This window comes from Squalius cephalus, assembly GCF_949319135.1.
Source record: "Squalius cephalus genome assembly, chromosome: 2".
NCBI lineage: Eukaryota > Metazoa > Chordata > Actinopteri > Cypriniformes > Leuciscidae > Squalius > Squalius cephalus.
Genome location: NC_137123.1, coordinates 60,162,450 through 60,175,900, shown reverse-complemented (window position 1 = coordinate 60,175,900; position 13,451 = coordinate 60,162,450).

Here is a 13,451-nt window from a genome sequence, read left to right as displayed (position 1 = left end):
CCAATCTTTTGAACAGTACACTTAAAACCTGTCTAAGTCCAACTTGCAATTTCTGTCAGATGTATCAGATAAGACTTCCCGACCAATTGCCGGTTACCGTCTTTAAAGACGTGTGTGATGTCATAGAGTAGGCGGAACTAGTGACTGACTTCTGGAAACAAAGCGTAAACAAACAATGGCGTGTTAGCTTAATGCTAATTCCAGTCCTCACCAGGTTGCTCAAGTGCCGCCGCTTTCTTTCGCCAACATTTACCTTTTTTCACTCTGTCTTGGTAGTTCCTCAAGGAAACATCATAAAGGCAGGAGTATTGTTGCCATAGCTCTTTCCTTCATTGCACAATTCCACCTAGCAACACCAATACCATTGTCTCTCTTTTGTTTTGCCATGTTTGAAAGCTGTGTGCAGAAGAGCTTCAGTACTCCTATTGGTCAGTGTCACAGATGTGACGGAACCCATCGCGGAGAACTGAAAAAAAAAAAAAAAATTAAAAACTTGCTAGTCTTTCTGCAGGGATGTCATGAAGCGTCGCAGTCATCCACGTAATAAATTTTAAATCGTTGTATTTTGTCAAATGATTGATTCTTGCGTCCTGACAACCATTGCCGTTTACGGTTTACGAATCACCCTACGTCAAACGGGTCGTGCCAAAAGCCATTTTGTCAAGGTGTGGCGGATGTTGGTGAGCATGGGTCAGGCCAGTTTGTGTCTTTTTATTAAATGACAATGACAATGACAATTTATTTGTATAGCACAATTAAAAACAACAGCTGTTGACCAATGTGCTTTCCACATAGACTCACAAATAACAACATATAGCCTAATGAGAAACTTTAAGAAACACATGTAAGCACATGGAATTTGTTTACAGTAAAGAATACACAACAACATTATTTTGGTTTAATAAACTTTATTTAAACTTTCGTTTGGAGTTAAGTGTGCACACTTTAACATTTAGTTTGTTGAGTTTATTCGTACCGTTCTTTTTGTTTGCTTGTTATGTCTGAGTCCCGTGAGCTGGTGCACCGTCAAAAGGGGTTCGTGTGGAAACATCGGACGTATATATATGGTTCCGGTTTCTGCTCCGGGGGAACTCCAAGGACTATTTCGCTTCCTTTTCTTTTGTTTATGTATAAGAAGTACATTTATTAAGTGAAGTCATTTGATAGTATTATTTGAAGTGTTTGTTTATGTATATTTTATGTTTTCATATTTGATTATTGTGTGTAATGGCCATTATGTGTCTGCGTATCCCCCTTTTTTTGTTAATTGGTGCTGGTCACCAATGTATACATTTGTTAATTGTTTCTGTATGGGTGAGAGGTGTTCTGTGAGAGAACAGGTCCTGTAGTCCCTAGACCTCTGTAATTGTTTGAGAGGCAAATGCAGTGACTCATCTTTATTGTACGTATTTTGTTTGTTTTTTTTATTTTATTTTTTGGTATGTTTGGTTTACCTCAGTTGGGTTAACATTTGCTTTACTTTTGTAACCCCATTCTGTGGAAATAAACCCCTAAACGTTTGCAGTAGCCTGCTGTCTCCGTGTTCTTTTTCACACAAGGCTTCAACAATGTATATAATCATTATTTTATAATAATGCTAAGTTATTCTCATTATATTAATGATAATGAAATTGTATTTTTGTCTTACATACAGTTTACTGGACATGTTTCTATAATATTCAGCCATCCTTAAAATATAATACTAGTCATCTTTTGAACATTAGCTTTTTATCGGCATGGCCACAAAGTCTGTATTAAACTGTGGAGGGAGACGTCTATCTGTTTGTGACCCGTGTAGGGCGTTATGTTACGCAGGTGTGTGACCAGAAGAGCTGCTGGCAGCTGTCTGTTAATGCATAACAAAAGGCACGAGCCCTCAGGGGTTCCACACACCAAACCACAGCCAAACCAAAATGTTAGATGAGATAAGAGCGACATTCCTGATGTCACATGACACTGACAGTCTGCGTAGGATTGCACATCAAACAAAACTACACATTCCGCCCTGAAAAGGTAAGAGCTGTGATAAGTGCTGATAATGTGATGAAAATTATCAGCGCACATGTGTGTGCATGCCATGTCAAATCCAGGTCACTGATTTCTCTGATGTGAAAGAACAAAGTGAAGCACACATAACTATATATTATTGCAACACCCTCTTTATTTCAATAGGCTTTGGGTCGGCACAGATTATTTATTTTTTTAATCCTTATAAATGGCATTATGTGATTCAGTCAATAAAGCTTTTATACAGGGGGAAAAAGGAGTGCCATAGAACTGCCATTGACATACTGCAGGATTATTATTACAGGATTTTAAATACAAATTTTCCCAATGAACTCACTCGGCACAAGCTTTTGAACAGCTTATTGCTTGTATACTCTGGCAAATGATGCATGGAAGCATTGAAAATACATTGTTGAGGGATTTGTGTGGTTTGGTTCTCGTCAGCTATTGCTGTCTTTCTTCTAAAGACAGTGTAGGTTAAGAAGTCTTGGTTGGTTGGTTGGATGGATGGTTGTTTGGATGGTTGGTTGGATGGATGGATGGATGGATGGATGGATGGTGGATGGTGGATGGTGGCTGGTGGATGGATGGTGGGTGGATGGATGGATGGATGGATGGTGGGTGGATGGATGGATGGATGGCTGGGTAACGGAGTCAAGCTAGTAAGAGCTGTGCCAGTAAACCTCACTCCCCTGGTCTCAAGATGCGCGTTGGCGACTGATGCTAGAGACTGCGGTCATTTAGTGTCCTTGTTAGCGCACCCACCTTCCACGCCGAAGACACCGGTTTGAATCCTGTTCGGAGCGCATCAAGTAGGAACAGTTACAGATGGATGGATGAACCATTTATTTTGTTTTGATTTCACTTTTATATTACCTGAAGAAAATGTAGAATGTTTCCTATGCTGATATGGTTGCCAATGTTTTGCCATGTGATTGCTAAATGGTTCTAAGTGTTTCTTTTTTTTTTATTATTCTGTGATGCTATGCGGTTGCTAAGATATTCTGGGTGACTGCTTACTGGCCTGAGTCAACAATATCCACCTCTACAAAATTCAAGTCAATGCAAGTCTGGTGGAATACTCTCGCGGTTATTGTCTACTAGGCAAAAATCATATAGTTCTACCAGAAAGACTCGGGAGAATTATTTCAATAAACCATACATTTATTGACAGCTCAGCAAGCTGATAATATACAAAGTCATTTGGCATAGGCCCCGTCCGTAGTGCATAATCCGAGGGTATCGGATCTGCAATTCCTGCCTGAAGACGAAGGCAGGGGCGCAGCCGACACCCCCAGGAGTTATGGACAGGACCATCCTGGTGGTGGTGGGGAGGATGGGGGTAATCGTCGCTTCAGTATCTGCGAACTCAAACATGTGTAAGTACCGAGCTTTTATACAATGAGCCAACGAATATGATTGGATAGAAGTGAAGGCAATAGGTGACATAGTAATTGAGTCTTCCCGGCAGAACTTATGCTAAAGCTTTCATTTCAATTACTTTGAAAAGTAACAGCACATCTCTCCTCAACAAGATACTTGATTTGAGGCACTCATGTCTGTAGTGCACAGTGTTAGGGTAGTTACACACTTAAGGTCAATGTCTTTGAAAAAACCCTAACCCTATGTGGGCATGAGAGTAATCGTGATGCTTGCCTCAGCAAATGGCACTAATGACATTATCCCTCAAGAACTAAGCACTGCTGACTATATCTAAGGTGTTTTTTTTCTTTTTCTTTTTTTTTTTCTGGGAAAACCTCCCGGGAAGAGACTCGGCCATGTAGCTTACATGTATCTGTGATTCAAAAGCACACAATCAAATTGTCGTTGAGTGATTTTTAACATTATTATCGAACCATCAGCTAGTTATCCACTGCATTTGAACAGTGTTTCGATTGAGCGTTAATAAAGAGAATTTCCCATTGACTTTTCATTATTACTTCCTCCATTACGTTGCCCAAAACGTGATGAACAGAGAAATAATCAGAAAAAAATGAAATAGAAAAATGTTCTAACAAGCAATGTGGAAATTACAAAGTTTTAGCACTCATGTGTCGGAGCGAACGGCCGGCTATTAGAGAGATCAGTCATGTGGAAAAGTCAAATTTGTGGCGTGGCTGCACTGGAATACAGTGAAATAGAAAAAAAGCTTGCAAGGTTTATGGGTTGATATGTATGTATATGTGAGTGCGTGCTCCAGTAGTAAGGTCCCTCATGCGAATCTAACTATATCCCTTCTAAAAACCGAGTGGACAGTCAATGTCACAATTCATGTCTCTCTTGCAGATTCATTTGGCTGCTGTGTCAAGTCCTCGGCTCCCTTAAAGTTGCCTACGCGCTGCTTTATTTGCTGGCCACTGACGGAGGGAAGGGGGTGATGAAGCAAGTAGCTGTAAATTTAGACGTCTACAGTTGAAAAATGAGCATCAGATGCCTGTAGATAAGCCGCAGATATAAGCAAGATATGAGATTCCCATCCGAAAGGTCATTCTTACCGTTTCATGGATTGGCGTTTGAAATGGCACTCTGGTGAACCGTATCGCAATCTGCAAAGAGTCATCATCTTCCCCTGATGGCAGGTCACAATATCACCAGGCCATCAGATATAGGGCAATGACTTTTTTTTTTTTTTTTTTTTTTGGTTTGTAATAATTCTGACCAGTAGAGTGGCAAAATTTCATCTTAGAACTCAAGTATTTCATCATGTCTTGAGTTTAAATGGAGACTTCCGCTTACTGGATTATTATTTCGAGTGTAGTCTCCACATTCTCATTACTATAGTTATTGGGTGCTGTTTAGCATGATGCAAAGCAAAGCAAAGGAATTAACCATGATAACGGTCTCTGTACTGCACTGACTCATGATGCTTTATCGCTTTTACAGAGCAGAAGGAACAGCAAACATAATTAAAAGACAACAACTTTATGGTTCAGGTTCAATAATAATAATTACATTAAGCTTAATAAAAATAATTCTTCTGCCAATTAATATAGTTAATTAAGTTGATATTATAGACATCTAGACTTGGCACACTTCCAACTGTGCATGTTGCCTGCTTCAAATGTGACTCATCCAATCATTACAGAGCCAGAACTATCTGGGTAATTCTCACGAAACCTGTCAAGAAATGTAGAAGTTACGTTTTACTCCAAAACCGAAAGAAAAAAAAAAAAAAAAAAAAAAAAAAACATTGCATAAAGAAAATATAATCTACCAGTACCCAAAGAATGCTTTGCATTGTGACATTATTTTCAGGACAATTAAGGACATTTTACCCCGAAATGATTATATTCTCACTATTTCAAAATGTTCAGTATTTTCAGATTTATGAAAATACTGAATTATGATTGTCATTACTGTAATATTCTTTATCTGTAAGTCTTATTTTCTGTATTACAATATTTGCTATTTTGCATTATTTAATTGCAATTAATTAATTAATTAATTTGCATTTCAAATACTTAAAGGCAGTACAACAACTGCCACTATGATGTAGAAATGCTTATTGTGAAAAAAGTATATTGTGATATATATTTTAATGTTATTAGCAATGCAAGTAAAGATACATGTCACAATGTAAAAAAGGCTTAATTAATATATATATATAAAATGTCACAATTATATTTTTCAATGTTTATGTTATACTAACGAGAATGTCACAAATTAATATAATATAATATAATATAAATAATAATAAAAAGGAAGACGATTCTAAAGGACTTGATTTATAGTTTATAATTTATTTTTGTTTTCCTCTGGTCTTGGAGGCTAAATAAAATGTGAGAACCCTCTGTGGGTTATTTTGTTAAACTATCACATTTTATGTGTTGTTTCATTTGTAATACTCGATACATATGGCAAATTTAGGTAGTAAAAGTACATTTATACGCCCACAATAACGTTTGAAAGCTTCATCATGTGATGCGTCGTGACACAACGTATTTTAATGTGCTCTTGAACAAATGAGATTTGAGAGTTACGCCGGAGGGGAAGATTACCAGATATCATTTAAATTTCAGTCTGGGCTTCTCATATGAAGAGTTTTTTTTTTTAGCAGTTTTGGAGCTTGAAAGTAACCATCAGCTTTTATTATATGGAAAAGAGCAGGCAGGAGATTCCTGCAAAATATCTCCTCTGGTGTTTTACGGAAGAGAGAAAGTCATAAAGGTTTGGCATGAGTAAATACTTCTATCCAGCCTAATCTTCTTCATTAAGCTTTATCAAATAAGGTACATACCCATCAGTTTACCACAAGATGTTACACATCTCAAGAGCCTCATTTAACTATCTCTCTCCATCGCACTCCTTCTTTCTCTCTTTCTAACCATCAAAACTCTCTCTTTTCAAACATTTTCACAATGTGTCAGAGCCACAGTTGTGATGGCCAGCTAACTTACACCCAGTTATCATTAGCCAGTGCTTGCTAATGACTTCAAGTGTTAGAGGGCTGTCACTGCCTATATTTTTAATGGCCTTCAGCGGGATCCTCTCTACCTGTCACAGGGCTTCGTGACAGTGGTCTTCCTTCACTTCCTGACAGAAACACTCGCCCGGATAGCACTCGGCGTTCCTCCTCATCACCAAGCTCATTGCCTTTCAATATAAACGCTGTCACTATTTTAACAAACAACACCGCACGTCTGACATTCACGTCAACTGCTCAAGTTGCCCACTTGTCACGGAAAACGTCATCAGCGTCTAAAACGAGATAAAAAAAGGTCATTTCCAACTCAAGACAGGCTTAAAAGCATGTTACACACCTCATTGAAAAGGTAAGATTCCCACCTGAGTGACAGAATTCCCCAAGGCAGCGTTTTAACATAAAATCTCAGAGGATGAAACTACGATTCATTTAAAGGAACAATATTACAAAAGATGCTCTTTTATTTAATTTTTTTTTTTTTTTTTTTTTTTATTGCAATGGAGATGTAATGTGGGTGGTTGACATCTTTGTTTTGGTCAGAGAGAATGAATGCAAACTGAAATCACTGTAAATATATTGTGCTGGTTGGTGTTCACTGGATAAATGCCATTAACTATAAAGGACTGGGGCAGGTTGTCACACTTTATATATGTCACACTTTAATATATATATATATACTGTATATATATATATATATATATATATATATATATATATATACAGTTAATTTAAGACTTTGATCTTTTGGGTGCCTCAATAGCAGGGTATGTTTACACACAATATGAGTTAAATTGTCACCATGGGAACCTGGATTGCAGTAGGCTATTCAATGGCTTTTCAGGAGCATTTGAGCAGTAAAACGATTATAAAACACACAGTAACACAGCATAGATTTTAAAGGTAACTTACACATTTAGTTTGCATGACTGAATTTCCAAAAACGATTCTAATTTACAACTATTTTTTAAACTACTGTTTGAAACATACAAAACCATTGCATGAGAAACAAACCTGTATAGATTCACAGTCAACTAGCACCATGGTGTTAAAGGTATGTCACCTTTTTAGTTCAGTTTGTTTCTTTTCAATTCGATTTACTTACAAGCACAATAAAGACAACAAACGTTGACCACTATATTACCACAAATACAAAAGAAACATACCAATTAGTAAATGCACTAAGTACACATCCTAAGCTTTTGACGGGAAGGCCTGAAAACGGATGCCAAGGTTGTGTAGTTTCTGCTCAAAACGTGAGTCACACTGGTTTGGCGATTCTTCACAGAACCAAGAAATGCTGATGCTCTTGCTTGTATATTCTCGTGTACTGTATGTTCATTTTTTGTTCATCCTTATAATATCATCCATTATTTTGCTTTGCTATACAGCTATGATAAAGAGACTTTTTGGGGGAAGAGCAATGCATGGAGCGGCGTGATTTGGTCGATTTTAAATTTCAATAGCATTTCTCAGAAATCGCTTATCGCACCTTTAAGGATTAATTTCCAATGCTTCCACAAAGTTTCTTAAAAACAAAAAAAAAACAAAAAACAAAACATGAGTTAATTTTGTTCCTTTCAAGCATCTCTGCCATAATTAATCAAAAACCACTTTAGTGCAGGGAAAGGAGAGGGTCCAAACCTGGCCTGCAGATGTGTACGAAACCGAGATTAGTTTTAGATTAAACATCTGGGCTTTGTGCCTTCCAGAAAGATCTAAAAGATGGTTTGCAACCCAATATGATGTTATTCGTTTCATTCATGTGAATTTGCATGTACATATACAAATGCAAGATAATAAGAGAATATGTACAGACAGGCCATTACCACCAAATAAAACACATACAGGGTTACAGGAAGGTTTTGAATCACCCTAAAGGTTTTTTCTTGCGACTGTACACTTTTCAGCTTATTATAATTGTCAAATATATAAATACATGGAAGGAAAACATTGATTTGAGTTTGAATTATTTTATAATGAGAAGAAAAAGATGGAATGATAACAGCTTTTACACAACAACGATGTACTAAAACAGAAATGTTTTTCCTTTGCATTTTATGTACAAATGACAAAGTTCGACGATCCCCGTTCACACCAGATCCATGAAAACGACTAAATACGCTGTATTCTGCTGCCAAGACACTAGTTGGCGATGTCACTTCGTAAATAAACACTACACTGTTTTAGACACATAATACGCATGCGCATGACGTCACCATTTTCACAAATGTACATCTTTGTAGTTTACATGGAGACGATAACGGTATAGTTTTCAAAACTTTCACTTTGAACCGGTTTATAAAGGAATCCGTTTGCAAGTTTGTATTTTCAGGACCACACAACGTCATTGTCATGTACATGGATGGCCAAAAGGCATACAAAGTTTTCTGTTTTTAGTTGCAAACGGTGTCGTGTTAACACCCCCTAAGAAAAGAAATCGGAAACAATGCTATACTGCACAAATTAAAAATGATTACACAAAAATATTTGACTGCAGTATTACAATAAATATAAACATTATGCACACGCACAGGCGTACGCAAATATGCATGGATAAAACTATTTGAAGCGATGCAATAGTGGGTCTAAAATTAGATTCAAATCTATTCATTTTTTTGAAAAGGTGATCATCCCTTACATGAACACCATGAGTGCGTCAGAAACAAAAACAATTGGAATCACCCAAAATATATACAGCATGCTGCTGATTATAAGTATTTTTATTGTATTTTTTAACCCACAACCAATTCAGCCATTTGGAAGTGAACAAGAACAAAGAGGTTCAGTGGAAGACGGATGTAAACAAATGTCAGATGTTTATTCTTGCCGTTCCCCCCGAGCTGTACACAGAGTCCAGCCCCATTTATGCCTCAAGACGAAGACAGAGAAGAACACTATCATACAATATTAACACTAGCTCAGCCGTGTGGCTTGATGAGAAAAGACGTGCCATTAGTGCCTTCCTAAATAAGGATAAGGGCATCTGGGATTCACTTTTGGAAAAAGTTAGGACACATTCACCTGCACCCTCATATCTGTGTTTAACATCAAATTGTCAGTGTTACATATGAGTATATTTGAACAGATTGGTCTCTGAATCTGGTGCTAAATGAAGACTAGTGAAATTAAAACTAATTAAAGTTCACTCAAAAATAGAAATTCTGTCCTTTCTACTCACCCTTATGCCGTTCCAATCCCATATGCTGTTATTTTCTTGTAATGATAATAACATAGATGGGGCGTAATCTTATTTGACTTCATTAATGATGACAAATGGTTCAAAGATTTTCAGTAAATAGCAACTAAAATTTTTGTTCTACACACAAGCGATCTGACTTCAGAAGACTTGGAGCATGAAGTATTTGGGTACAGTTACACTTTGTGCAGATGACAACATTATCAAAACGCTTCCGCGAAAACAACTAATAATGCTGTATTATGCATGTCAGACAAGTAGTTGGTGATGCCACTTTGTAAAGAAAGACTATTTTTCTAACAGTGAACTCGAGCTAAACAAACTGCCCATAGACACAAATGACATAATTTATATATTTTGTGTCCAATATTCATTCTATAAATGTTAATCTAGATAATACTGTATAGTTACTTTGTCTTCTGGGTAAATTTTATCTTCACAAAGCCAGAAACATTCACTGTAATCCCAATTCTGATGTAAAGTCCCGTTTCCTTTAAGAAAGAGTCAAAAGCTTTGAAAACAAAGGCTTTGAAAACTATCATCCATGAGTCCGTTGTAAGGAACCTTTCATTTTTTATTATATTGTGTTGATTTGTGTAATTTTTATAACCACTTGTGATGATGTCCGTTTATATGAATTATTCTATAAACTAATACAAATAATATATTTATAATTTGAAATTGTTTAAAAAGCCTTGATAGTGAACAGATGACATATACAACAAAATGAATTATGCATGAGATGCACTTTAGCCCCCGCAGTGCTATTCTTATATCCATAAGCACAACGCTATACTGTATACGCTCGTGGAGGTTTAAGAGCTTTTATAACTCTCCAATCACATTCGATCCATAAACAGTGTGATGGAGCGCACCATTAGGCCCAGAGAAACAATTATATTTAATTATGTAAATAGCTGAATCACCCAATAAAATCTAAAGAGGAATGGAAAAGGCAGCCAGGTCAGCAGATATTTTCCGAGGCGCTGGAATAGCTCACTCTTGCGAGTTGTGGCATCACAGCTTGATTTTTCACAGTCCCAATCTCGAGAGTTAATTGAAGTCAATAACATTTAGCCCCTGGGGTGGAATTTAAATGGTTTGTTGCAGGTGAGTACTTTAAAACCCTACAATACTTTGATTTATACTCTCTCGCTCTAGTGGAAGAAAACATTCTATGGCACAAAGCAAATCGCACAAAAGACGGAGGTAATTGTGATCACAGCATTCTTGTACAACATTTCAATAGACACAGGGAAAAATCGATATCATTTTGACAGAGTTCAGGGAAAAGACGGGTTACTGTGCACTGTGCACACAATGTGACAATACCACAAACAGCATACATGCTAACACTACAAAAAAATATGTGGTACAAAACAAGCCATAATTAGTCACTGCTGCAAAGACCTGGAAGAATTACCAGGCTGCTATATGCTGGTTCAGTGCTGATAAAAGGAGGATAACCAAGTGATAAAGGATGAAAAAAAAAGTAAGCTTCTCATTAGACTCAAACTGAAAGTGTCAAACGAATAAAATAAAACACAACCTTTAAGCAACACTTTTTTTGTGCAGTAGTTTTCAAACGGAGGATAAATGACTTTACTGTCGCAGTAGGGAGCACCTTTGGGTGATGTGTGTTGGAGTCGAGGTGGGAAATCTACTAAAAACTTTTCAGCAGATCCAGACAGCTGTGAAACCTACTTCTGCTACTCAGATAGAAATATAGAGGCAATAGTCACCCACAGAATAGGACTTTTTTTGTGGTCTCAAAGGCTGGATAAAGTCTTACATTAGCTAGTGTATGTTTTCATCCACCTTTTTTTATGCACATTTGGGATATTGCCTAAAAACAAAACGCTAGATGAAAATGGCAAGATGCCCATATATTCTAAAAATCTGATAAAAATTGAGGCAGATACATTTTTTATCCGATATGCACATAAACTACGATGGAAACACATTTACCGAATAAATCCCTCGATATGCAACAACAAAAAAACTCACTTGACTTTATCTCAACAGAGAATAACAGTGAGCTAAGTGCATGTTCAATTTTAATGTACCAGTTATGTCTTTTCATCAAGATGAATTTAAATAACATGTCCTCTTTTTAAGGGGTTAAATCTTACGCTATTAAAAATTTATCTTAAGCTGTAAATTACTTTCCAACTAAAGGCACAATTATATTGGCAGCCCCTCTCTGTTGAATACATCATATTATTAGTTTTAATAAACAGTTGTGTCCATAATTTCCCATCTTGAAAAAATATGTATGTTTAGCATTTTACAAATGTTAGAATAGAAAATATACAAAATTAGCCAAATCAATTATAAACATTTATTCAATTCAATTTTTATAGAAAAATGCACATTTACTTTGAATGTACCAGTACTGTCTTTTCACCAAGATGAATGAACTCTATGTCCTTTGTTCGAGGGAATGGCATTAAGATGTTTTCTCAGTAAAGGCCATGTTTGTGTCCTCTTTCCGTGTCTTTCAAGTTTTCAAGTTTGCTTTTGAGCAGATGGTTCCAGAAGCAAGCGGACTTACTTCCATCTCAAGTGTTGCTTCAGTTCTGAATGGATGAACACAAGCCACGAGTGAGTTTTACATTGATAAATGAGGGAGGAATCCAGTCTCCTGCTATAAACACGCCACTGACACCAGCCCACTTATCCCACAAGCTTCCATAGATATGGGACAAGGTCTTCTGTTTATTTTTAGACTTACAAGATCTTTCCAAACCTGAAGCTAGCTGTCACAGATTACGCTCCCTAGTTTCCTATAAACACACAGACATTTCCAAAGGACTGTGTGCAAAGACTACATAGATGAGCATGGACTGATGGGTTTAAAATAGCCCAGTTTTATATTCATACTGTTGCATCACTTGTGTTCCTCAAAATAACAAGTTTACAATGAAGACAATAGGGAATCATTAGACTACTGCTGGATTTTGTGTGGTGTGTCCAGCTGCTGAGAAGTCATTCTAGTAGTTCTGGTGACATAAATAACAAAGATGTCACGATTTTTTTGTCAAAAAAAAAAACAAAAAAAACAAAAACAAATATATATATATATATATACCTGACCTGACCTGGCAATAATGATTAATTGTGTATTATTTGAAGTTAAACTGTACAATATATTCAGAAATACATGTCTACATTTACAAAAGCGGAAAGGTTCACTGATAACATGGCATAGCTGAGAAATATATAAAACAAAAGCAATTATCGGCAATTGATTTGGTGAGAATTAAAAAACGGTAACTGATAAAATGAAATAAAAAGATCACTAGCGCTATGAATATAGAGATTTTTAAACATATGTATTCAATTTGGGAAAAAAAACAAAACTGCAAGTTATACGTATGGCCAAACGTAAAAGTACTATCAGCAAATTAGTTGGGTACCTCAAGAAACTGTGGCAATGACCTTTCATTTCAATGCACCAAAACATTATGAAGATATGCTCACTTAGATATGTCTTGGGCCGCCATTGTTCACATTGTACTATCAGCAATGTAGCTTTCTGTCTGTGTGTTTAAATGTAGCTTTAAATGTGGACGGCTCAGACATACAGTTCCAATCTAAATTAAAAAACTTGGGAGTAATTTTTGATTCTAACTTAACATTTGACCTGCATGTACGTAATACTGTTAAAGTTTCATTTTATCATCTTAGAAATATATCCAAATTACGACCCATGCTGCCTATTTCTGTAGCAGAAAAATTAATAAATACTCTGTTTTTTTCTAGAATTGATTATTGTAATGCCTTGTTGGCGGGAGCATCTAAATCTATTCTGAACCGACTTCA